Below are 27,325 nucleotides of genomic sequence, written 5' to 3'. Positions count from 1 at the left end.
TAACTAGCTCATTGTTAAATCCCTTTGTTTCTCCCATCAGGGTTTCTCCCGTTAGCGGTTCAACCCTATAATTTCCTCTTCACAACTCCTAGCACGCCACACGGAGGCTGGGGGTTTTCTGTCCAAAGCTTAGAAAAATCCCACACATGACACCATATGTGGGAACGAGCAGTGATTCCCACAGGCCTGGAGACAAATCAGCCTTCTTAAAATAGTAACTCTTGGCAGAGAAGGAGGAGAGAGGGTCCCTTCTTGAAAAAGAATACCTGCAGAGGTGAGGGCGGCCCGGCCCTGAGGCTATCGAGGCGAGGCTACCTGGCCCCGATGACCCTGCTAACCCCGCCCACCCATGACATCATCGAGGCGGGATGTCAAGGCCCATAAAAACGGCCCAGCAGCATAATTTCCTTGTGGAGAAGGAGGAGAGAGGGTCCCTTCTTGAAAAAGAATACCTGCGGAGGTGAGGGCGGCCTGGCCCTGAGGCTATCGAGGTGAGGCTACCCGGCCCTGATGACGCTGCTAACCCCGCCCACCCATGACGTCATTGAGGCGGGACGTCGAGGCCTGGGACCTCGAGGCCTGGGACGTCGAGGCCTGGGACGTCGAGGCCTTGGGAAAGCGCGCACTAAGCCGCGCTTTCCCAAGGGGCGCGCGGCTTTGTGTCAGATTTGAGTGGATTTTGAATGGTTTTGCTCTATCTTCATAACTGTAAGTAACCCTCTCATTACTCCATCTCCTCCAATAAGGAGTCAAGAATAGATTGTACATTACGTGGGAGTTTGCTAGGTTCTGTGTTGTTTTGCCTGTTTAAACTATGCCTCATTCTGTAAGAAAAAGAAGAGCCAAGGAGAGAATGGAGCCTGCCACTATCCCTGGAACTTCTATAAAAGGACCTATGGACACCCACGTGCAACGTACACTAAGATCGGAAGTGGCGCAGGTGGAGGGGCCCCTTGAAATTATTTCTGAGGTCTCTCCATCGGACCTGTCAATATCTTTATCCCCGATCCAAGGGGAACCACCTGTAAATCCGGCTACATCCAGAGCCCACGGGCTTCGGAGGGAGGGCCCACCTGCGGAAGTCGCAGAGTTAGGGTCTCCACTAGCAGGCCCAAAGCCCCTGGATTTGTCTGAGATGGAAAGTCTGGTGGAAGTCCTTTCAGGACAGACCACCTCACTGAACTTGGTACAAGGAAGACCCCACCAGGATACAACAAAGATGGACAACTCTGTTTATTTGCCTAAAATAAGTGTCCCACAGATAAGTAAACCTGAAGTGGTTACATTGGATGTAATAATGGAAGCTATGGTGAGTCTGCAAAATTCTGTAGTAGCTCAAGTTAATCCTGTTATAGAAAAAGTGAATAAATTACAGGAAAATATGATTAATATGGAGTTGAGAAAGGATAAAGAAATAAAAGATCTAGAGAAAATTAAAGGAGATTTAGACAGTACAAAACTGGTACAAGAAGCAATGATAAAAGAAAACCAAATATTGCAAATGAAATTGGAGAATTTAGAAAATGCTAATAGAAAGAAAAATCTTTGTTTTGTTAATTTTCCAATGTTACCACATATATCACCTAAATAAATGTTTAAGACATATTTACTTGAAGTTCTTAAAGTACCAGAAAATACAATACCACCGCTAGCTAAGATTTATTATATTCCAATGTATAAAAGAGGAGTACAACAGGAAAAGTGGGAGGGAGCACAGGCTATGGATAAGTTAGAAACTAGTCTGGATGTTTCCAAAATTTTGGAAACATCTGACAGTGATATGGTATAGAGTGCTACATTATTAACCACTTTTGTTTTTGAGACTGATCATGACTGGGTATTTCGCTTATTTTTTAAACATAGGTTGGAGCCATTTCTGACTTTACCTATAAGAGTCTACCCAGATTTCTCTAAATTAACACAAAAAAGGAAGAGACAATTTCTTCTACTTAAGGCAAAGGTTCTCCAAATAGGGGCAACTTATTGTCTTGAATATCCATGTAAATGTTGTGTAGGATACAAGGGTAAGTCCTTTGTGTTTTATACTCCTCCTCAATTATTAATTTTTCTGAGTGATAAAACAAAAGTGGGGGACCCTGAGTTGGAGACTCCGTAGGTTCCATATGAGCAGTGAGCCCTACAATATGAAAAGTACGTTGCTATTGTTCATTATCGAGATTAGTTAATTTTCTCTGAACTCTTGTTTAAACTGTCTTCTTATAATTGAGGACTGAATAACAGCATTGTGGATGTAACTGTTTGGTATTAATATTAAGTTTAATTTGAATTTATGATTTCCTCCCAAATGCTTTTCCTAACCAAGATTGATCTTGTAGTATTAAATGTTAAAATTGAATAAATATTAAATAAAAAAAAATAGTAACTCTTTATTATAACTTCACATATGCACAACCATAGACTGAATTCTCCTCAGACAGTGTACATTCTTTACTTACAGTGTGTTGCTTCATCTCAGCTAAAGGTTTGGACAGTATTGCATGCAGGAGCTGTCTTCCTCCTGGAGATCTCAGTCCTGGTCTGGTTATCCTCACCTGGATCCCAGCTCTTATTCCCAAGTCTCTGGTTATGCCCTCTGAGCCCACCTCAGCATACTCTCCTTAAGGCATTTAAGGTGAACCAAACAGCTAGCCTGATCCTGCACAGGTAAATAGGGAAACACTAGGGGCACTGCCTAACAGAGATGAATGGAAAATCATATTCAACACCAGAGTTGGGCACTACAAATACTTAGTAATGCTTCTGTAGTTTTTCAGAACATGATGAACAAAATATTCAGAAACCTTCTGTATTCCCATGTGGTGGTATACCTCAGTGATATTCTTATCTACTTTTCATCTCTGCACCAACACCGCATGCATGTTAAACAGGTATTACAGAGGTAATGTGATCATCACCTCTATGCTAACTTGGAAAAGTGTCCCTTCAAGCATGAAGGAACAGGGCTGGTAGGCCTTTGGACTTTATAGCATTTTCTAGGTTTCGCTAACTACTATTGACAATTCATTGCTGGATACTCGTCTCTTGCAGCTCCACTTTGGCACTTATGGCCCTAATGAAAAAGGGCGTGAACACCTGGAGCTGGGCCACAGAAACTATTGCCATCTTTCAGGCCCTGAAACAAGCTTGCTCTCAAAGACCCTGATTATGGAACCCAGATCCCGATCAACCCTTTGTTTTAGAGGTAGATACTTCTACCCTCGAAGTAGGGGCTATCCTCAGTCAACATAATAAGAAAGGGTCTCTCTTGCTCTGTTCTTTCTTCTCTGGGACGTTCTCTCCAGCAAAGAGGGAATTACACAATTGATTGGGAGCGCCTATTGGTAAACTTGTCACTGTAAGAATGGCAACACCTTCTCGAAGGAGCCAAGCATTGGGTCACGATCTATACTAATCACAAAAACCTGGATTATCTACAACAAGCACAACAGCTCAATCTCAGACAGGCCAGATAGTCACTCTTCTTCAGTCGGTTCAACTTTGAGCTACGCTACCAGCTGGCAGCTAAGAACCAGTACTGATGCCCTCTCATGTTCCTTCAAGACCGAAGATACCCCAGAGAACCCACAACACATCATAGGTCCTGCAAAGGTTATTGTTGCTACTGCCACACTGTTACCTCCTGGGAAGATGGTAGTACCCAAGCAGCTGTACAAAATGTTGAAATGGGCTCATGACTCACACTTAGCAAGAAACCCAAGAATCACCCGCACCCTTGAACTCCTCCATCTTTACTAGTGGTCCCAAGTAGATCTGACATAAAAAGATATGTAGAATCCTGCCCTTCTTGTGAGTAACAGAAAACTGCTTGAGCCCAAATTTGGGGGCTGTTATAGCCATTGCCATCCCCTGAGGAACCCTGGACCGGAATGTTCACTGATTTCATTACAGACCTTCCTCTTTCTCATGGCTCCACCATGATATGGGTCATGATGGCTAGATTCTCCAAGATGGAACATTTCATCCCTCTTCTGGGCTTGCCCTTCACTCCTTAATTGGCCTGTTTTTTCATGCAACATGTTGTATACCTGACCCGCGGAGGTCCGCGGGTCGGTCCCCCAGTGGCAGCGGCATCCTTGAGGCCTGTTCAGGCCTGGCTGGCTTCTCCTCGTGGCGTTCCCTCTGCACGGGAGATGCTGCTGACGTCCATTGCTGGCTCTGCCCCTCTAGGCACGTGCGCACGCTGGGGCATGGAGTTTAAAGGGACCAGTGCGAGAAACTGGAGCTCCGCCCCCAAAGGACATCAGATGCCAGCAGGGATTTAAACCCTGCAGCCTGTCTGATTCTTTACCTTGCAATGAAGTTCTCTCTGCTTCAGAGTTGCTAGTTGCTGTTCTTCTGTTCCTGCGTTCTGACTTCGGATCGTCCCCTGGCTTCTGACTTCGACTTCTGTTCCTGGCTTCTGACTTTGGCTCGTTCCTGGCTTCTGACTTCGGCTTCTGTTCCTGGCTTCTGACTTTGGCTCATCCCCTGGCTTCTGGCTTTGGCTTCTGTTCCGGACTTCTGACTTTAGCTTGCTTCTCGTATCCTGTTCTGCCTCTGTCAGAAGACCCCACCCAAGTCCAAGCGGCTCGGGTCCTCACAGGCTCCTCCTGGGGGGACCTTGGGCTCCAGTAGTGAAGTTCCATTTGGTCTCCTGGCTCCAGCTTCTGATCTCCTCAGGATTCTGGGATTCCTCTTCAGAAACTCCCCACAGGAGACTGTCCATAAGTTCAAGCAGCCCAGATCCTCAAGGGCCCCTCCCGGGGGGATCCTTGGGCTTCCATTGGTGAAGATTCGACTGGTCTCCTGCCCTGTGCCGCCTCCCGACTTTGACCTCCACTGTGGGCCCACCCACTGTGCACCATCACCTGTCCTAGCCAGCTCAAGGGTTCACAAAATCCAACACAACACAACTTTCACCTGCATGGGCTGCCCTTTCACATCCTCTTGGATCACTGCATCCAGTTCATGAGGTCTGCAATAAATTTTGGGATCACACTGGAACTTATAACAGCTTTCACCTCTCAAGGAAATGGAACCAACAGAGAGGGACTAACCAAGTCCTTAAGACTTTCCTCAGACTGTATGTCAATGAAAAACAAGATAACAGGGCTCTTCTCCTTCCCTAAGCTGAGTTCTCTCATAACAACCATGCAAGCTCTTCCACCGGCTCAATGCCAATCCAAGTGATTTACAGCAAATATTCCCAGGTACAACTTCCTCTCCCTTGGGCGGTAACTTGTCCGGCAGCCAATCTCACTTCTCAGGAGATCTGTGATCTCTGGCAAAGGACTAAACAGTTGCTTACCCCAGGCACTAGCCTGTTCCAAGAAGCAGGCACACAAGAAGTGCAGGTCCAAACCACAATTCAATCCAGGCGACATGGTATGGTTAAGTACACAGAATTTGCATCTCTGAATATCTTCCATAAGACTGGCACTTCATGTCTTTGGTCCCTTCCTGTCCTGCAAACAATTGGGTCCTGTGTCTTACCAGTTCAAGCTACCACCTACACTACACATATATAATGGGCTGGATTTTAAAAAGGTTATGCACATAACCACTCTTACGCACACTGGGCCTATTTTATAAATGCCCGGTGATGTGTGAAAAGCCCTGGGATGCATCTAAGTCCCGGGGCTTTACTAAAGGGGTGGTACAGGGGTGGGGCATGGGTGAGGAGGGGCAGTCCGTGGGGGGGGGAGCATGGGCGGGGCCAGAGGCCTCTGACACAGCGCGGGGAAGGCAGCTCATCACGTGCACGCAAGGTGCACAATTGTGCACCCCTTGCACGCGCCGATCCTGGATTTTATAACTTGCGTGTTTCGGTTTGCGCACACACGTGTACACCCCCGTGCAACTTTTTAAAATCTACCCCAATGTCTTTGTCAAAGAAACAGCAGCCAGGGCTGGTCTCTGGGTGAGGCTCTCTTGTCCACAAGTAACCATGAGCCCCTGTGCCATGATGTGGCCATGGTCCAGCCCTGGGGTAGTGTCACTGGTGGGTAAGCATATCCAGGTATGGCTAGGCAATGACAAGGATCCACAGAAAACAGGAACCAAGACTTCAGCAGAACCAAGCTGGAACTGAAGACTGATGTGGAGCCCAGCTGGAGATGCAAAACCAGAATCAAGGATGAAGATCATAGAAGACTGAAAACAGAGGTCCAGGCGAGGACTAGGAACCAGATAAGGCAGAAGACAAGGTCTAGACAATGATGAGGAGCCAGGCAAAGACTGAAGGCAGAGATCTAGACAAGAATGAGGAGCCAGGTCCTGCTACTTCTATTGTGAGAGTTGCCAGCGTTCCTAATTCCTGTCTCCAGCCTTGCTTCATTTCTCCAGCCTTGCCCAGCCTTGCCTCATTTCTACTGCCTTGCCCAGCCCAGCTTATCTCTCCACCTCGTACAGCCGAGCCTCTTGTCTTCAACCTTCCTTTCCTCAATGTAACTTCACTCCTTGTCTGCTTGCCAATCCTTCTGTGTCAGTCCTCCCTTCTCTCTCTCATCTTCCTTCAGACTGACCACTGGTTCTGACCCCTTGCCTGGCCTCTGACTATACTGATTGCTGCCTACCTCTGGCCCTCACCTGGCCCTGGATCTTCGCCTATGCCATACCACAAATGACTGTTGCCTAAGTTCTGCTGACCTACTAGAACCCAAGGGCTCAACTTGTAGGGAAGAGGACTGATATAGCTGAAGCCCTAGACAAGTCTCTTGCCAGTCAGTCTCTGCCAACTGTCAGTAAGAGCCTATAGGATTCACTCCATAGGCTGCACCAACCTTCCCACAGACACAAGGGTTCACAAAGCTTACACTGAGGATGTATAGAGACTTTTCTAGGATCCTCACCTGGACAAGTATTTCTGACATTCCTGATCTATGACACCATAAGAAGGAAAAAGGTGTCCAGGAACTATTGTGGAGACAGGCTGGAAATTTGATAAGCTAACTCACGGATCATGACAATATAGATAGATAGTCTAAAATCAATAATCACAACCAAATAATACAGAAATACAGAAAAATTAGCAGCATATACAACATTAATACATAACATAGACAGATTGCAATCAGTACAAGACCACACAAATTAATTAACATAGACAATCACAAAAATATTTACAACAAACTAACAGTAACTTTGAATTATTTAAAAAGCAAGTACTCTGTACTATCAGCATCCAATGGCACCAGTAGCCCCTGTCAGAAGTTAAGGTCAAAGGGCAGCCGGTACCATTTTGAATGAGGGCAGCTGCCAGCTCAGTAGCAGAAGGTTGCTCCTGTGCCCCCTGCTAGACCACTGGGTTTATGTGGTGAGTTCTGGGACAGGGTTCAGGAGGGTAGGAGGGGTGTCTGCTGGTGGGGGGCTGAGTTTTTTAATAAGCTTGCATTTTTTAACCCCCCCCCCCCCCCAAATTTTTTTTCCTATTTTTTTGTTTTTCCTGAAATACAATGAAATAGGAAATATTGTCTTTATTTCTTATTTCATTGCAAATGACTTCCCACCCCTAATTTCCATGCAATTAAGTAGCACATGCAAACTTTTCTCATGCGTATTCATTGTGAATATCCTGAAAATCAGGTCTTTTTGTGTCTTTTGAGTCCTGGAGTTGGCCACCCCTGCACTAAAGACCAAATATTTATTATGTATTTATTATTTATTTAATTCTTTTATATACCGAAGTATAGCAGGGTGCCTTCACTCCGGTTTACAATGTAACCAACATCATACATAAAACACATTCATAACGAGCATATTGAAACATGTATAGACAACTAGTAACAATTCGGCATATGTCAGAAGTGTGAGGATAGGTATAAGAGAGTAAGACTTACAAATTGGACTTGCAGTGGTAGAGCATGTAAAATTAAGCATTTAAATACATAACTATACTGAAAACACACGCTTGGGTTTGTTAAGGAGACTTATACTAAAGGGAAAAGAAAGTGGGAGGGAAAGGAGGAAAGGGTCCTAGGGGGCCATGGGAGGAGAAGATGTGCATGACATCATTTGAATAGTGGGGTAAAGGAGAAAAGGTATGGGGGTAGGAAGTAATAGAGCATGGTTAGAAAGGGAGGTAAGTAAGTAAAGCATGGTTAGCAGAGGAAGTAAGTCTGATCGGATGGGATTAGATTAACCAACTCATAAACATGTCTTGAAACAAAAATGCCTTTAAAAGTTTCTTAAAAACTAGATACTCAGAGGTCAGATAGAGCTCAAATGGGAGATTATTCCACAATGTAGGAGCTGTGCATCTAAATGATTTTTCTCTAATAGAACTCAAGTGTATATTCTTCAAAGAAGGCTGTACTAAGTGTGCCCCTTGAGAAGACCTTGGAAGATAGGAAGAATAGCACCAACTCAGCCTATACTTTAAATAAACTATTCCCATGTCAGCAGCACTTTAAAAAAATAAATAGAACTTAAAAGTGGGACTGAAATTCATTCAATAGGGAGCCAGTGTAAACATGCCAATACTGGGATCACTCTATCCTAGTTCTTCAGCCACTCACAAAATGGGTTGCAGAATTTTCCATAATTTGAAAATCTTAAATGTGCTTCCTGGGCAAAATGAATAAAGCATTGCAGTTGTCCAATCTATTAATATCAATGTATGAACAATCTTACCAAATCCTTTTTCATCCACAAAAGGCTGTATTTGGTGTATTTGTCTTTCAAAGCAAAACAGACTCAGATCACATCTTTATTCTGGGATGTCATGGACTATCTATATCAATCAGAACTCTGTCCCAAAAAAGATATAGCAGAGTTAGAAAAAGTACAAAGAAGAGTGACTAAAATCACAAAGGTGGTGGAACATTTCCCCTATGAGGAAAGGCTAAAGAAGAGATGACTGAGGGAAGATATGATAGAGGTTTATACATTCATGATAGGAATGGAATGGATAAATGCTAATTGGGTATTTAGTATTTCAAAACAAATAAAAAGACTAGGGGACATGCCATGAAGTTACTAAGTAGCACATTTAAAACAATTCCAAGAAAATATTTTTTTCACTCAATGCATAATTTAGCTTTGGAATTCATTGCCAGAGGATGCAATAAAGACATTTAATGTAGCTGGGTTTAAAAAACATTTGGACAAATCCCTGGAGAAAAAGTCCATAAACAGTTATAAACCAGGTAGATTTGGGAAAAGCCTGTTTATCTTTAGGCATAAGCAGAATGGAATCTATCTACTATTAGGATCCTACCAGTGTGACATGGATTAGCCACTATTGAAAGCAGGATACTGGGCTTGATGGACACGTTGTAGACCCAATATGTTAGTTCTTATGTTCTTATTACGTGCCTGGTCCTTCACAGAGTTAATGGCACCATCTGGCAGCAAAAAGCAACCCATTCATTGGATCCTTGCTTACCTATCCTGAGTATCTTAATTCTGACAATATTCAATGCTAACCTATTTCTAATCATCTGCTATTTAAATGTTTCAGAAAAGAGGACACATTTGATAAATTCTCTGTCCATTTCCCCCAAAAAATATATAACTATCATCTACGAAGAACAGATACTTAATCTCAAATTTCTGAATTGTCTTCCCCAATGAATGAAATAAATATTGAAAGGCATAGAAGAAATCATATATGGAATTAGGCATGGATCTAATAAGTAGGCATGTGCATTCGGATTGACCGCATATGTAAAACGCAACTCAAATTTTTTTTTAAGTTAAAAAAAAATGAGGCGTAAACGAGCAGATTTCCGACATATTGAACATAGATATGTCGGATACGGCGAATCGCCATGCGCGCGCTTTCTCGCCGCCATTACCTGCGACTCGAGCTCGGAGCCCCGGATTGCCTGAAAATGGCGGCGCCCCTGCGGTAACCATGCCAACCTGTCTGACCCTGTCCTGTGAGTCTCAGTGACTCACAGGAAAGGGTGGGACAGGTCGGCATGGATACCGGAACGCAGCGAATCTGCGTTCACCTTTTCAGAGAAGCACTGAATGCAGCGAATCGCGCTGTCATTCCGTGCTTCTCTGAGGATTTCCTGACGAGCCAGCACTATAAAAGCAGCAGCAGCACGAGGACTGACGGACATTGTCAGCGATTCAGTGGGGAGGTGGGATCGGGATCGTGCAGGGTGGGCTTAGGCAGGCTGAGGCAGAGAAGATAGCAGAACCAGATTTGATAGACAAACAGAACAGATTCTTTGTTAGGGAAAAAAAAAAAAAGAACATTGTTATTGAGTGAGTCTGTACATTTTATCCTGGGCAGTGCCAGGCAGGGCTGGCAGTACTCTGCCTCATATTTGCTATTTTTAAACAGACTTAAAAGCATTCTCCTTGAGTGGTTCAGCTGGGTGGGCACTGGGCAGCAGTTCCAGGGCTGGGAGTACTCTGCCTCATATCTACTTTAGTTCTATGTGCACTGCAGTGCACACAGACAGACACATTCCGTGCATTGCCAGGCAGGCAGTGAGGCAGTGGGCATTGTAAACAGAGTGAAGATTGCCCTTCAGCGAGTCTGTTAAATTTGCTATTTTTAAACAGACTTACTTCTGCATTGTCCTTGACTGGTTCAGTGCTGGGTGGGCAGTGCCAGGGCTGGCACTGGCAGTACTCTGCCTCATATATACTAAAGGAAGCTGGTTCTCTGTGCACTCACTGCACACACACAGACAGACACATTCCGTGCATTGCCAGGCAGGCAGTGAGGCAGTGGGCATTGTAAACAGAGTGAAGATTGGCCTTCAGCGAGTCTGTTAATTTGCTATTTTAAACAGACTTAACCGCATTGTCCTTGACTGGTTCAGTGCTGGGTGGGCAGTGCCAGGGCTGGCACTGGCAGTACTCTGCCTCATATCTACTGAAAAGGAAGCTGGTTCTCTGTGCACTCACTGCACACACACAGACAGACACATTCCGTGCATTGCCAGGCAGGCAGTGAGGCAGTGGGCATTGTAAACAGAGTGAAGATTGGCCCTTCAGCGAGTCTGTTCAATCTGCTATTTTAAACAGACTTAACCGCATTGTCCTTGACTGGTTCAGTGCTGGGTGGGCAGTGCCAGGGCTGGCACTGGCAGTACTCTGCCTCATATCTACTGAAAAGGAAGCTGGTTCTCTGTGCACTCACTGCACACACACAGACAGACACATTCCGTGCATTGCCAGGCAGGCAGTGAGGCAGTGGGCATTGTAAACAGAGTGAAGATTGGCCTTCAGCGAGTCTGTTCAATCTGCTATTTTTAAACAGACTTAACCGCATTGTCCTTGACTGGTTCAGTGCTGGGTGGGCAGTGCCAGGGCTGGCACTGGCAGTACTCTGCCTCATATCTACTGAAAAGGAAGCTGGTTCTCTGTGCACTCACTGCACACACACAGACAGACACATTCCGTGCATGCCAGGCAGGCAGTGAGGCAGTGGGCATTGTAAACAGAGTGAAGATTGGCCTTCAGCCAGTCTGTTCAATCTGCTATTTTTAAACAGACTTAACCGCATTGTCCTTGACTGGTTCAGTGCTGGGTGGGCAGTGCCAGGGCTGGCACTGGCAGTACTCTGCCTCATATCTACTGAAAAGGAAGCTGGTTCTCTGTGCACTCACTGCACACACACAGACAGACACATTCCGTGCATTGCCAGGCAGGCAGTGAGGCAGTGGGCATTGTAAACAGAGTGAAGATTGGCCTTCAGCGAGTCTGTTCAATCTGCTATTTTTAAACAGACTTAACCGCATTGTCCTTGACTGGGTCCGTTCATTTTTTATTTTAAACAGACTGAGCATTCTTCTTGAGTGGGTCTGTTAATTTAGTTATTTTAAACTGACGACCGAACATTATTATTGTGGGACAGTGGGCAGTGTTACCACTAGTACTCATTGACATTAAATCCATAATGTCAGGGAAAGGGAGATGCAAGCGACTTAGTGGGAATGGCAGCGGAGGCACCGCAAAAGACACCAGCGCAACACCACCAGTACAGGTAAAAAGGCAACTGTTGCAATCAAACGTCTTTGTAGGGGATGACAGTTCCATGGCAAAAAAAGAAATCAGACCATGAAACTTTGCAATCGCCACCACGTGTTTCTGGCACTGTAGTTTTGGAGGAGAGTGAAGAGGAGGCAGAGTCTAGCCAGACAAAAGTTACACACCCAAGAGCAGCCAGGGGACAGAAGTGTCCTGCAAAACTTCACGGTGACAAGGTAGCGCTGGCACTGTTAGCTTCTGATTCTGAAGAAGAATCTTCTTGGATGGGATTCTCATCAGAAACGGAAGATGTAATACCTGAGCAATCTTCGGTAGAATTGTCAGTTAGTCCTGTTTTAGCCTCCACCTCCAGAAATCTGCGGCAGGGGAGACATTCCACTGATATCGAGGAGGAGGAAGAGCTGTCAGAAGGGAGACAGAGGGTGACTGTTGCCCCCGCTGGCATTGCTTCGCCGGGTGCAGTGGGTGCACCACCCACACCCAGTAGTACCTCAACTCCAGTGCCACCATCCACCCCCAGGGCGGGAAAGAGAGGAGGATCACAAAAGAAATCTGCGATCTGGGCATATTTTAAAGTGACAGAAGACCCGCGTTATGCTCGGTGTAATTACTGTGCCAGGGATATTAGCAGAGGCAAGCAACTGGGACATCTGTCAAATTTTGGCATGGAGTATCATATTAAGAGGCAACACCCAACAAGATTACTGCCATCTGGGGATGGTAGCATTTTCTGTCAGGGGACCCCTTCCCCTTCCAACCAGGGTGCAGTGGTAGGAAAGCAGCAGAGTCAGCCCACGCCCTCATACCCTTCTAGCAGTCAGGCGGCAGGCCAGAAACCCACTGACATGTGGGAGAAGCGACAATGCACCATGGAGGAAATGGGGTGGAGTGCGGTAACGCTATCCCTGGGTAGGAGGCAGGCAGCCGCAAAAGTAGTAACCAGGAGCATTGGGGAAATGATTGCCCTTGATGACCAGCCCCTGCAGTTAGTGGAGAATGTGGGTTTCAAACGTTTCTTGAAGGTCGTACTTCCAAATTACAAAGTCCCCTCCAGAACCACATTTAGTAGAAAGGTCATCCCCAGCCTGTACAAGCACTGTGTCAGTCGCGTGCAAGCACTGCTAGGAAAGGCAGACGGAAGAGTGCATTTCACCTGCGATATCTGGACCGCTATGAATGCTGCACACTCTTACCTCTCTCTGACAGCACACTGGTGGGACATGGCAGAGGCAGGGGCAGCCAGCAGCTCTATTACTGAACAAGCATCAGGGTGGAGGTGGGCTTTACTGAACACCCACCTGACGGACCATTCCCATACCGCTGCCAATATTCTAGCATGCATCAGAAAGATGCTGGCGAGCTGGAAAGTACACCAGCGAGACAGTAAAACGCGGGCAGGCTTTTTTGTCACAGACAACGGTGCAAACATGGTTAAGGCAATAAGCGATGGGCGGTTTAAGAACATCCGATGTTTTGCACACACTCTGCATCTGGTAGTGAAGTCAGGTTTGGGCTTGGAGTCCAAGGACAAGGAGACTGAATACCTGCGTCGGTTAATACACAAGTGCAGGAACTAGCAGCACACTTCCACAGAAGTGTCAGGGCGGGGCAGGTTCTCCGAGAGAAAAGCAGACTGATTTGGATATGGCAGAGAAGCGTCTCATTCAAGACGTTCCCACCCGGTGGAATTCCACCTTTATGATGCTGGAGAGGTTATTGGAGCTGCAGACACCCCTTCATGAACTTTCTGGTACAATAGACATAGGTGTACAGAATCCCCTAGGGCATCACGATTGGTTAGTCATGAGTCAGCTGTTAAAAATCCTGCAGCCCTTCAAGGACATCACGGAGGAGCTGAGTTCCAGAAGTTCCACCTTGGCTGACATCATCCCTATTGTGAAATTCCTGGATGACCATTTGGAAGGCATTAAACGGCAAGAGGGAATGACTGCTGAGGTGCTGCAGTGTGTGGACGTTTTGCAGCAGCAGGTGAAAGACAGATTAAGGCCTTTAACAGAGGACAGCACATACATGCACGCCTCTGTCTGTGATCCCCGTGTGAAAGGTAAACTCGCCCTACAGACCAATTGTCTGTCATTTGTGAAGGAGCTGTTGTTAGCACAGGTCTGTGAACAGGAGCACCATAGGCGGAGACAGATTAGGCTTGAAGCACAGGTGGAAACAGCAGGCACGTCACAGAGTTGTGCTGCTGCTAGCCCTGGCAGGAGAAGGACTTTGTCAGTGACAGATACTATTATTAGTGCGTCCACCTCAACGTCAGAACGCCCAAGGCATGTTGCCATAAAGATACATCAGTTGTGCAACGGGGAGTGAGAAAAGTAACTGGATTGAGTGACTCTCAGCCCTCCCAAGCACAGGAGGAGACAGCAGCAGAGCTGTCAGTGACACGGTATCTCTCAGAGCCGATAGAGAACACGCAGACAGATCCGCTGGCATATTGGGCACACAAGTCCACTGTCTGGCCACACCTAGCCAAAAGTGGCTGAAGGATATCTGTCATGTCCACCAACCAGTGTGCCCAGTGAACGTGTTTTTTCAATGACAGGGGATATCATGAGCCCCTCACCGCTCAAGGCTGTCACCGGTCTTGATTGAAATGCTAGTGTTTTTGAAAGTAAACCTGCCATGCTTGGCTTTCCCGATTTTCCTTGTGAATGGCAAGATGAATAAAAGCTATTGAAAGGAGCCTTGCAGCAGTTCCAATTGCCTCCTATGCTCAAGATAATGTAAGCACTGCAGCACATGTTCTTGACATTGATCGCTGTGCCTGACCAGCATCTACTGTGCAGCCCTTGTGTTCCCACAAGTGTTTTAACTCCGTTGCTGTTCCTGCCTGTACCTCCAGGCATTGTGTTCCTACTGGTGTTTTAACTCCATTGCTGTGCCTGCCTGTCCCTCCCGGCCTTGTGTCCCTAGCCGGGATTGACCTCTGTCCTCCAATGATATGCCTGTTCCTCCAGGCCTTGTGTCCCTAGCTGGGCAGTTCCATTTTGTTATTTTAAAACAGACTGAGCAATCTTCTTGAGCGGGTCTGTTCCATTTTGTTCTTTTAAACAGACTGAGCATTGTCCTTCAGAGTGGGTCTGTTGATATTTGCTATTTTAAACAGACTGAGCATTGTCCTTCAGAGTGGGCCCGTTCATTTTCTTATTTTAAACAGACTCTGAGCATTCTTCTTCAAGGCCGAAGTGGAGAAGGGTTCCATGTGAACAGCCAGTCCACATGGGTCAGCCGGTCCCGAAGAGATAGGCGAAGCGCAGTTCGGAAGGGACGGGCGATGGCCTCCGTCGTCCTCGGCTGATCGAAAGGGAGTCGGGTTCAGATCCCCGAAACCGGAGTGAGGAGATTCGGCGCTGGGCTCTTCCCTCTTCACTCGCCGTTACTGAGGGAATCATGGTTAGTTTCTTTTCCTACGCGGCTTGTGTCCCTAGCTTGGGATTGACCTCTGCTCTCAAATGATGTGCCTGTTCCTCCAGACCTTGTGTTCCCACGCGTATTCTTATTTCTGAGAGATTTTCCGATTCCTTTGTCATCAGCTAAAGTGCATAAGATGCGTTGATGAATAGTTTTGAAGATGACACATATGGCTTTATAGATGATACGGAAGTGGACGGGTAGCCATTGTAACTCTTTCAGAATGGGAGATATGTGGTCTCTCTTTCTTGCGCCTGTTAGTAATCGGGCTGCTGAATTTTGAACCATCTGTAGTGGTTTGGAATAGGATGAGGGCAGACCTAGCAATAGGGAACTGCAGTAGTCTAATTTCACAAAAATGACTGCTTCGATGATCGTTCTGAAGTCTTGAGCATGGAAAAGAGGTCTTATCCTCTTCCGAACCTGGAGTTTATAGAAGCAGTCTTTGGTTGTTTTGTTGATATGTGCCTTGAAGTTTAGCCGGTTCTCTATTATCACTCCTAAGTCTCTAACTTGTGTGGTAGGTAGGTTGGTGGGAAGAGTAGTGTTGGAGATATTGTTTTCAGGAGAGATGAGTAGGATTTCTGTCTTGGATGAGTTTAAGATGAGGTGTAGGTTGTTTACTACTTGTTTGATTTTCTGGTGGCATGTTTCCCAGTACTCAAGAGTTTTACAGTATGTGTCTTTGATAGGGATGATGATTTCAATATCATCTGCGTAAAGGAAGTACTTTAGATTGAGGTCGGTAAGAAGTTGGCAGAGAGGAAGAAGATAGATATTAAATAGGGTCGGAGACAATGAAGAACCTTGAGGGACTCCTATGACAGAGTCAAATCTTGAGGATTCCTTGTTTTGGAGTTTAACTTTGTAACCTCTGTAATTGAGAAACGTTTTGAACCAGGATAGGACGGTGCCGCTGATTCCTATGGACGAAAGCTGGTTAGGAGGATGGTGTGGTTGACCGTGTCGAACGCTGCGGAAAGGTCTAACAAGATCAATAGGAAAGAGTTTCCTTTGTCGAGGCCCATTAAGATATAATATTATATCTTATAGTTGTGGTTTGGATCATATTCTTTAGGTGAAGACGGTTGTCTATAATTACTCCCAGGTCTCTCACATGGTTGTGGGTGAGAAGGTGTTTGTGATGGATCTGAGATGGGAGGTTTTCTTGCTTGTAGGAAATGAAGAGGAGTTTAGTTTTAGAGGCATTGAGGACCAGGTTTAGACTGTTGAGGAGATTAGTGGTGGCTTGTAAGCTGTTGTTCCAAAGTGCGATGGCTTTGTTAATAGATTCTGTTATGGGAATAAGAATCTGAACATCGTCTGCATAGATGTAGTGAATGAGGTTAAGACTACTTAACAGTTGGCAAAGGGGAAGGAGGAAACGGCGGGGGAAACGGCAAAGCTGCTGCCAGGGGGGGCTATAACACGCGCCGCCGGAGCGGCGGGCCACCTGCCCCCCCTGGGCCTTCCCAGCCGACACGGAGCCGGTTGCGGCGCTCCGCCGCGGAGGAAATGCGCCCTGCGGCCGTCCGGGAGGCATTCCCCGCCCCCCCGCGAAAGGGGTGGGGGATCCGCCGAAACCCCGGTCCCACCGAACCTGCCGGGTTGAATCCTCCAGGCGGACTGCACGCACCCCACCCGTTTAACTCTTAACGGTTTCCCGCCCTTTTGAACTCGCTCTTGAAAGTTGTTTTCAACTTTCCCTTACGTACTTATTGATTTTATTGATTTACTTTATTTTTTTTATTCCTGGACGGGGGCCGGGGCCGTCCGGGAGGCGTTCCCCGCCCCCCCCCCGCGAAAGGGGTGGGGGATCCGCCGAAACCCCCGTCCCACCGAACCCGCCGGGTTGAATCCTCCAGGCGGACTGCACGCACCCCACCCGTTTAACTCTTAACGGTTTCCCGCCCTTTTGAACTCGCTCTTGAAAGTTGTTTTTCAACTTTCCCTTACGTACTTATTGATTTTATTGATTTACTTATTTTTTTTATTCCTGGACGGGGCCGGGGCCGTCCGGGAGGCGTTCCCGCCCCCCCGCGAAAGGGGTGGGGATCCGCCGAAAACCCCGGTCCCACCGAACCCGCCGGGTTGAATCCTCCAGGCGGACTGCACGCACCCCACCCGTTTAACTCTTAACGGTTTCCCGCCCTTTTGAACTCGCTCTTGAAAGTTGTTTTCAACTTTCCCTTACGTACTTATTGATTTTATTGATTTACTTTATTTTTTTTATTCCTGGACGGGGCCGGGGCCGTCCGGGAGGCGTTCCCCGCCCCCCCCCGCGAAAGGGGTGGGGGATCCGCCGAAACCCCGGTCCCACCGAACCCGCCGGGTTGAATCCTCCAGGCGGACTGCACGCACCCCACCCGTTTAACTCTTAACGGTTTCCCGCCCTTTTGAACTCGCTCTTGAAAGTTGTTTTTCAACTTTCCCTTACGTACTTATTGATTTTATTTATTTATACCGGCATTGCATCCTCTGTAGGCTTCCCTGGTGGGTCTTGTGCATTTGAATAAACGAAGAGGAATTTGTAGGTCGATTATGGTGTGTTGGTGAAAGATTTTGTATATCAAGGTGATGGATTTGTAAATGACTCTGAACTGAATTGGTAACCAGTGGAGGTCTTTTAGGACTGGGGAAATGTGGTCTCTTTTCCTAGTGTTTGTTAGTAGACGGGCTGCTGCGTTTTGAACCATTTGGAGTGGTTTTGTGTATGAGGAAGGGAGTCCAAGAAATGTAGAGTTGCAGTAGTCTAATTTGGAGAAAATGAGGGCTTGGAGGATCCTGGTTAGTGTCTTTTCCTCCGCGGCTTGTGTCCCTAGCTTGTGATTGAACTCTGTCCTCGAATGATGTGCCTCTTCATCCAGGCCTTGTGTCCCTAGCTGGGATCGACCTCTGTGCTCGACTGCTGCGCCTCTTCATCCCGGCCTTGTGTTCCCACAAGTGTTTTAACTCCGTTGCTGTGCCCGTTACTGCAGGCCTTGTGTTCCTCTGGGCATAGGGAAATACATACAGTAACTGAGTGTAAGCAAGTATGATTTGCATTGAATACAAGAATGTCAGTATATAAAAATGACAAATAAATATAAAAATAAATGAAGTGCTATAAACTTTTTAAAAAAAGAATATAAATCCATAAAAAAAAAATTGTACTATCCGAGTATCAGTGTTCATCCATGTTCCTACTGGTGTTTTAACTCCATTGCTGTGCCTGCCTGTTCATCCAGGCCTTGTGTTCCCACAGGTGCTTTAACTCAGTGGCGGTGCCTGTTCATCCAGGCCTTGTGTTCCTCTGGGGATAGGGAAATACCTACAGTACCTGAGTGTAATCAAGTATGACGTGCTAGAAACGTTTTCGAATAAGAATATAAATACATTAAAAAAACACATAATTACTATCCGAGTATCCGTGTTCATCCAGGCCTTGTGTTCCCACAGGTGTTTTAACTCAGTGGCGGTGCCTGTTCATCCAGGCCTTGTGTTCCCACAGGTGTTTTAACTCAGTGGCTGTGCCTGTTCATCCAGGCCTTGTGTTCCCACAAGTGTTTTAACCTGGTTGCTGTGCCTGTTCATGCAGGCCTTGTATCCCTAGCTGGAATTGACCTCTGTCCTCGAATGATGTACCTGTTCATCCAGGCCTTGTGTTCCCACACGTATTCTTATTTGTGAGAGATCCTAGGCTCCAATTAGTTTGTCATCAGCTGAAGTGCGTAAGTACAGTCTGAATTCACTAGACGCCAACGGAATTCACTAGACGCCAACGATATTCACTGGACGCCAATGTAAACACCGGGTACACACAACTCTAGGGGTGGACCCGTTCCAGGGAGTCCTTCCCTGAACAAGCATGAGGGTGGAGGTGGGCTTTACTGCACACCCACCTGACGGACCATGCCCATACCGCTGCCAATATTCTAGCATGCATCAGAAAGATGCTGGCGAGCTACCAGTGTTTTAACCTAGTTCCTGTGCCTGTTCATGCAGGCCTTGTGTCCCTAGCTGGGATTGACCTCTGTCCTCGAATTGAAGTGCCTGTTCATCCAGGCCTTGTGTTCCTACTGCTGTTTTTAACTCCATTGCTGTGCCTGCCTGTTCATCCAGACCTTGTGTTCCCACACGTATTCTTATTTCTGAGAGATCCTCCAATTTCTTTGTCATCTGCTGAAGTGCGTAAGTACCGTCTGAATTCACTAGACGCCAACGGAATTCACTAGACGCCAACGATATTCACTGGACGCCAATGTAAACACCGGGTACACACAACTCTAGGGGTGGACCCTTTCCAGGGAGTACTTCCCTGCACAAAGGAAAGGGAACTCTCTCCTGGGCCAATTGATAAGAAAACCACAATTCTGCAGCCAAAAATAGGCTGGAAATCCTTCCCCCATTGACTTTAATGGGCGACATATGTACATATACCCAACTCATTGAATTTTTTTTATGTCCATATTGACCGCAAGTGGGACCCCCTTTCGGACATAAGAAATATGAACATAAAATTTTGCTCTGCACATCCCTACTAATAAGCACTCATTCAATATTCAGATAAGAAATAAGATAAATCCCAAACTGAAAAATTCTCCCAGTGAATAAATAATTAATAAACAGAATATATGACTGTCAAAAATAACATTTTCTCTTATATATATATATGTATTTTTTATAAACATAATTTATTACATCAGGCATTTACCTGTAAATGTGAACATTAATGTTTGAGTCATGCATGTTGCGCTGGAGGTGGACCCTTGGCCTGGTGCAGGATTGGTACGGCCCACTGGTCAGAACCAGAGAGCACCTGCCACCAGGAGGTGGAGCACAAGAGGAGACAGAGGCTAGCTGGAGCTTCACCAATAACAGTCCGGGGTTTCCGCAGGTTGAGCCCTTGGGTACCCGGACTGCCTGGACTTAGGTGTGCCTCTGGTGGTCTCCCGGAGAGATAGCGGAGTGGTGTGCCCACCATGAGCAAGGGTGCACGGCTTATGCAGAGTGGATGGACTAGACCCAAACTGGAAGCTCTGGAGACCTCAGGAAGGCAACAGTTCAGGAAGGTTCTCCGGGCAAGACAGGTAGCGCCTGCGGGTCTAGTCAGGTGGAAGCCACAGTTAGTTTCCAAGCAGGTTGGTCTAATAGTCACAGTAGGCCAGAAGAGAGTGTCCGAGTGAAGCACAAGGGTCAGAGCCAGAATATCTGTCCTGGAGAAGTCAGCCAAAGCAGGGGTCAATATCAGAATCAGTCAGGGCATAGTCAAGACAAGTGAGGGTCGGTTCCAGGCAGCAGACAAGAAAATGGTCAGGCAGGCAGTGGTCAGTTCCAGGCAGCAAGCAAGAGAATGGTCAGACAGGCAGTGGTCAGTACCAAGGGTCAGTCCGAAGAGGTACTACCTGAGAAGGATACAGGACACATGGAGCAACTGGGAACAGAAGACACTGGAACAGGAGACACTGGAACACAAAGGCAAACTAGCACACCATTGGTGTTGACTCGATTGCCAAGGCAGGGATCAGGTGTTTGAGCCCTGCCTTATATACAGGGCTCTGGTGATGTCATCCAAATGTGCCTCCCTCGGTTTTCCCGCGCTAGTCCCTTTTAAAGACTGGACGTCGGCCGCACACATGCCTAGGGGCGGGCCGAGACAGCCGAAGACGCGGAGCCCCGTCAGGAGCTCCGCTGCAAGGCCTGCAGGGATGAGGACGCTGAGGAAGGCCATGGCGAGCGACGGGGATGCTGGGGGTTAGTGGCAGCAGCCAGGCTAGCACTTGAGGGCAGCGCGAGGTGAGCAGGCCCGGTCGCAGCATGTACGCGGCTGGGACGCACACAGATTTTGCAGGATATGACTCTGGCTCACATTTCATAAGTACTGTGGCAGAGAGAAGACAATATATTTTCTATCTTTATTCTTCATATATAATTCACATATCAGCATTCCTCAACATTAATTTTATAAACTGTGGGGTTAAAAGATAGTAAAGACAAACCATTTTTTCATTCAGTTGCAAGAGCAGAAATTGGTGGCAATAATTTATTCTGGGACAAAGGGTGGATCTTATCTTGTGCACAGATGATTGGAGCAATGTCTTACCTGTTCAAAGAGAAAATACTATTTTTTTTAGGACACAAAAACCAAAGACCTGTCTGAAACAGATAATCTATTCAAATTTGATGCTGAAGGCAATTTTCTCGATTAGGATGCTTAGAGGCTTGTTCATTCATTTCATGATCAGAATGGCGAATAATATTCAGGAGGCTGAGACAAATATGTTAAACTAGTTGGGAGTCCTGTCAAAAATGACCGGAGGGGAAATGAATTGAAACAGACTTTCTCTGTCTCACTCACACAGTCTCTCTCTCTCACATATATTCTGTCTCCCATACTTACTGTGTCCCGCATAGTATTTATTTTTCTGATACTTAGTGTCACACAGATTTACTTGTTCACATACACACACACTTCTGTGCCTCAGAGACACATACACACTTTTATACATGCTGTCTCTATGTCTCACATACTCACACGGACTATCCCATTCCCTCCAACAGTCACTGATGACTCAATCACACCCACAAATCTCCCTGTGACTCCTACTCATTCTCTCTCACACACATACACTCTTTCTGTCTCCCTCCCAGACATACTATTTGTATTGATTGCATGCTTTTATTTAATACAATATCTTTCTCCTTCTCTTTAATGTGCTGCTTGTCCTTGGTTCATATAACTGGCATTTTGTGCACTCAGCTGGTTTTGGTATTAAGAGCATGCTCTTTTTCCATGTTGTGCACATTTGGTCAGGAGTATAATGTAATATTTTCTTAAGCACATACTATTAGTGCACATTTGGCCCTCAGACCCACTCCCATTGTCCAATTCTGGAATGAAAACAGAAGCAAGCCAGAGCCACTGAATCCAGGAGTCAGATGAGCCAGATAGACACAAGAAATGTGTGTTTTGGAGCATGACTGACAGATTGACAATACTAGCAAATTAGACATAAGATGCTCCCGTATTTGAAAAATTTGCCCTCAAGTGCCCAAATAGCAGCAAATAGCAGTTTATTGGAATACAGCAAGCCAATGCTGTTCCGAATAATGTAATGCATGATCAGCTTCATTAAAATATACATAGATTGTGAAGATGATGCAAAAGCAACAGTGTGTACTCTCAGCTCCTGCTGCAACCCTCTTTTAAAAATCCTTATATTATTTTTGAGAGCCTAAAATGCCTCTAAAGAAAGTGTGAAGAATCCTATTGATGCACTGTGATCAGATCGAGTGTCCAAAGCGGCCCCAGGTAGCCAGAGAATTGTGGCCAAGAAATTGGATATGGAAGACAAGGCCAGATCTGAGTAAGATGTAACGGCAAACATGACCCTGCCTCCAGACACAGTGACCGAGATAAAGGAGGTGGTGCGGTTTAGGGATGTGAATCGTTTTAGGACGATTAAAATTATCGTCCGATAATTTTAATATCGTCTTAAACCGTTATGGAACACAATACAATACAGATTCTAACGATTTATCGTTATAAATCGTTAGAATCGTGAGCCGGCACACTAAAACCCCCTAAAACCCACCCCCGACCCTTTAAATTAAATCCCCCACCCTCCCGAACCCCCCCCCCAAATAACTTAAATAACCTGCGGGTCCAGCGGCGGTCCAGAACGGCAGCGGTCCGGAACGGGCTCCTGCTCTGAATCTTGTCGTCTTCAGCCGGCGCCATTTTCCAAAATGGCGCCGAAAAATGGCGGCGGCCATAGACGAAAAAGATTGGACGGCAGGAGGTCCTTCCGGACCCCCGCTGGACTTTTGGCAAGTCTCGTGGGGGTCAGGAGGCCCCCCACAAGCTGGCCAAAAGTTCCTGGAGGTCCAGCGGGGGTCAGGGAGCGATTTCCCGCCGCGAATCGTTTTCGTACGGAAAATGGCGCCGGCAGGAGATCGACTGCAGGAGGTCGTTCAGCGAGGCGCCGGAACCCTCGCTGAACGACCTCCTGCAGTCGATCTCCTGCCGGCGCCATTTTCCGTACGAAAACGATTCGCGGCGGGAAATCGCTCCCTGACCCCCGCTGGACCTCCAGGAACTTTTGGCCAGCTTGTGGGGGGCCTCCTGACCCCCACGAGACTTGCCAAAAGTCCAGCGGGGGTCCGGAAGGACCTCCTGCCGTCCAATCATTTTCGTCTATGGCCGCCGCCATTTTTCGGCGCCATTTTGGAAAATGGCGCCGGCTGAAGACGACAAGATTCAGAGCAGGAGCCCGTTCCGGACCGCTGCCGTTCCGGACCGCCGCTGGACCCGCAGGTTATTTAAGTTATTTGGGGGGGGGGTTCGGGAGGGTGGGGGATTTAATTTAAAGGGTCGGGGGTGGGTTTTAGGGGGTTTTAATGTGCCGGTTTTTCGATTTTTCGATTTTTAACGATTTTTAACGTTTTTCACGATATTTTACCCCCCCAAACGGCAACAATACGATTCCCTCCCCCTCCCAGCCGAAATCGATCGTTAAGACGATCGAGGACACGATTCACATCCCTAGTGCGGTTGCTTGCTGAAAAGCTGTATTCATGCTTAGCCTCAAAACTTGTGACAACAGTAGAAAAGGTAGCTCAGCTAAATACTACTGCAAATGAGACAGTCACCAAGCTGGATTGCCCAGTGGAGAATGCAAAGTTGTCAGAGGATGCTCGTGCTTTTGCTGAACAGATCATAGAAAAGTTGCATATAATTTCTTGGCTGAGAGACATGATGACCTGGAGACTAACCAAGTCCTTAAGACTTTCCTCAGACTGTATGTCAATGAAAAGCAAGACAACAGGGCTCTGGGCTGCCAGATAAAGTTGAAGGTGCCAATGCTGTGATTTATTTTCTTGGTGGTGCCTACTATGTTCAACATGACTGTGAAACATGGTGACAGACTGACGGAGCTCATCGTACTGTTGGCCCTGCTCCTGCAGAAAAGAAATGCTCTAGAGGCTGATATAATAAAACCTGTGCTGAAACTGGAGTTCATTTTTAGTGAAGATTTTTACTCTCATGGTAGAAATCCATGGTGCAGTGGGATGAAGTAAACTAATACCATCTAAATGAGACCAAAGTTAAAAAAAAAAAAAAAAGGGTGGGGGGAGGATTAAGTGAAAAACTGCACAAACACCATGAATAAAAACAAAATTCTGCACAAGAAAGTGAATAATGTACAAAATTACAGTAAAAACAGTGGTAAAATTAAACAGGCATAAAGCTAGAAAGTGCTGCAGTGTTTCCTATTAGTTCAAAAATGTGGCCAGAAAAGACCTTAGGTGTGATTGGTGGCACACTACTGTCCTTCAGGTTTCCTGGACACGCCCCCCTTTCAAGGAAATAAAAGACAGCTTCTTTCAGGGCTATTTTGTCAGTGCTGAGTGGTATTTAAGTGAGCTCTGGATGAGGCATTGGAGATTTTGCAGGTTTAGGACTGGTGATTTTTGTGCTTCTGTGATTGCTGATTGGTGTTTTTTGTTTTGCTTGTTTTTCCATGCTATATCCCATTCTTTTATTTGTGTTCTTGAGTTAGTCTTTTGAGAGAATCTGTTGATTGACAGTGATTGTTAGTCAGGGATTGTCTTTCTTTGGTATTGTACAATTTGTGTTCTTAGGTTCCTGAAAGAACAAAGTAGGTGTTTGTGACTATGGAGAGAATGGAGACTGACAAAGGGGGTGTAAGTGAGGGAGGGAGTGAACATAGCAAGTGAGTGAGTGGTGACAGAGAGGGTAGGAGTTTAGTATGTTAGTCAGTGGAGCATAGCCATGGAGTGGGAGGAGGAGAAGAGAATGCATAAGCAGAAAGAGAGCAGTAGCAGACATAGAAACATAGAAATGATGGCAGAAAAGGACCAAATAATTCATCCAGTGAGCCCAGCAAGCTTCTTATGGTAGTATCTGCTGCGCCATGCAGGTTACCCATATGTTACTCTTAAGGGCAGAAGCTGCTTCTCTGTGAAGTTATCCCCAAGTTTTATGCTTGATGTGCTTTGCTTAGAGACTTGGCTGTAGAAGCAGTCCTGTGTCTTTTTCCCCTATGCCTGCGCGTCAGTACTCCAGACTATAAAAAAAAGTCAGGATTCATGTTGATTGTCTCCGAATCCAACTTCTCTTTCCAACCTCCCTCCCCCCTCCCCCTCCCTCATCTAAGCAGAAAGTGATGTTGCAGTTGCATCAAAATCATCAAGGCACATTAAGGTTAGTAATCCCATGCCTTCTGTTAAGGGATGGGGAGTGGGGAAGAACAGAAGATAGTGGCTGTGCAGGGAGAGAAACAGGCCAAAGGAACAGTTAAAGGTGAGAAAGAAGGTAGATTAAAGTATCGGAGCAGGTGAGGGGGGATGGAAGCAGGCAGTGGGAGCAGTGCTCAGGAAGGTAAGGATCCTCGCTAGCCATTTAGTAGTTATGAGCAGGCAGGGACCAACAGCCAATAGCAGGAGGAGAAGTGTTGCCTATGCAATATGCACTTCTCTGAGGAACAGAAAGAACTCCTTGTGTGGTGAGTTTACCACTATTACAGTGCAAGCCATGGTTCCAAGATGTCATCACAGAACAAGAGGATGATCTGGGACAGCATCACTGTCAGCAGCCTGAAAGTGGCAACCAGAACCATGGATCAGCTGAAGCACTGCTAGAGAGACACCAGGGCAGCTGTCAAGGCAAAACTGGCACAAATCAAGAAGTCCAAGCATGTTATGGAAGAAGGCCCACCCTGTGACCTAAGGCTGATGCCACTGGAAGAGTTGGCCCAGGCAACCCTTCAGCCAGATTCTATTGTTGGCATCTTAGAGCACCAACACAAATTATGTGTTTAATTGTTCAGAGTAGTTAAATCACAAGCAGATTGTGATAAATTGCAGGAAGACCTTGTGAGACTGGAAAATTGGGCATCCAAATGGCAGATGAAATTTAATGTGGATAAGTGCAAGGTGATGCATATAGGGAAAAATAACCCATGCTATAATTACACAGTGTTGGGTTCCATATTAGGTGCTACAACCCAAGAAAGAGATCTAGGTGTCATAGTGGATAACACATTGAAATCATCGGTTCAGTGTGTTGCGACAGTCAAAAAAGCAAACAGAATGTTGGGAATTATTAGAAAGGGAATGGTGAATAAAACGGAAAATGTCATAATGCCTCTGTATCGCTCCATGGTGAGACCGCACCTTGAATACTGTGTACAATTCTGTTCGCCGCATCTCAAAAAAGATATAATTGCGATGGAGAAGGTACAGAGAAGGGCTACCAAAATGATAAGGGGAATGGAACAGCTCCCCTATGAGGAAATACAAAAGAGGTTAGGACTTTTCAGCTTGGAGAAGAGACGGCTGAGGGGGGATATGATAGAGATGTTTAAAATCATGAGAGGTCTAGAATGGGTAGATGTGAATCGGTTATTTACTCTTTCGGATAGTAGAAAGACTAGGGGGCTCTCCATGAAGTTAGCATGGGGCACATTTAAAAACTAATCGGAGAAAGTTCTTTTTTACTCAACGCACAATTAAACTCTGGAATTTGTTGCCAGAGGATGTGGTTAGTGCAGTTAGTATAGCTGTGTTTAAAAAAGGATTGGATAAGTTCTTGGAGGAAAAGTCCATTACCTGCTATTAAGTTCACTTAGAGAATAGCCACTGCCATTAGCAATGGTAAAACGGAATAGACTTAATTTTTGGGTACTTGCCAGGTTCTTATGGCTTGGATTGGCCACTGTTGGAAACAGGATGCTGGGCTTGATGGATCCTTGGTCTGACCCAGTATGGCATTTTCTTATGTTCTTATGTGCTTGCTTTGGCAGAAGCTGGTGAGGATGGGGTAGAATGTGTCTCTGGTGGGGAGCAAGGCAGTGAGAGGGGGTTAGAGTGAGGACAGTAGGGGTATCAATACTCAGAAATTATATGTTTTTTCTATTTTTTCCTATTCCCC

The sequence above is a fragment of the Rhinatrema bivittatum genome, chromosome 1, assembly GCF_901001135.1.
Source record: "Rhinatrema bivittatum chromosome 1, aRhiBiv1.1, whole genome shotgun sequence".
Taxonomy (NCBI): domain Eukaryota; kingdom Metazoa; phylum Chordata; class Amphibia; order Gymnophiona; family Rhinatrematidae; genus Rhinatrema; species Rhinatrema bivittatum.
Note: the sequence above shows the minus strand (reverse complement) of the source record.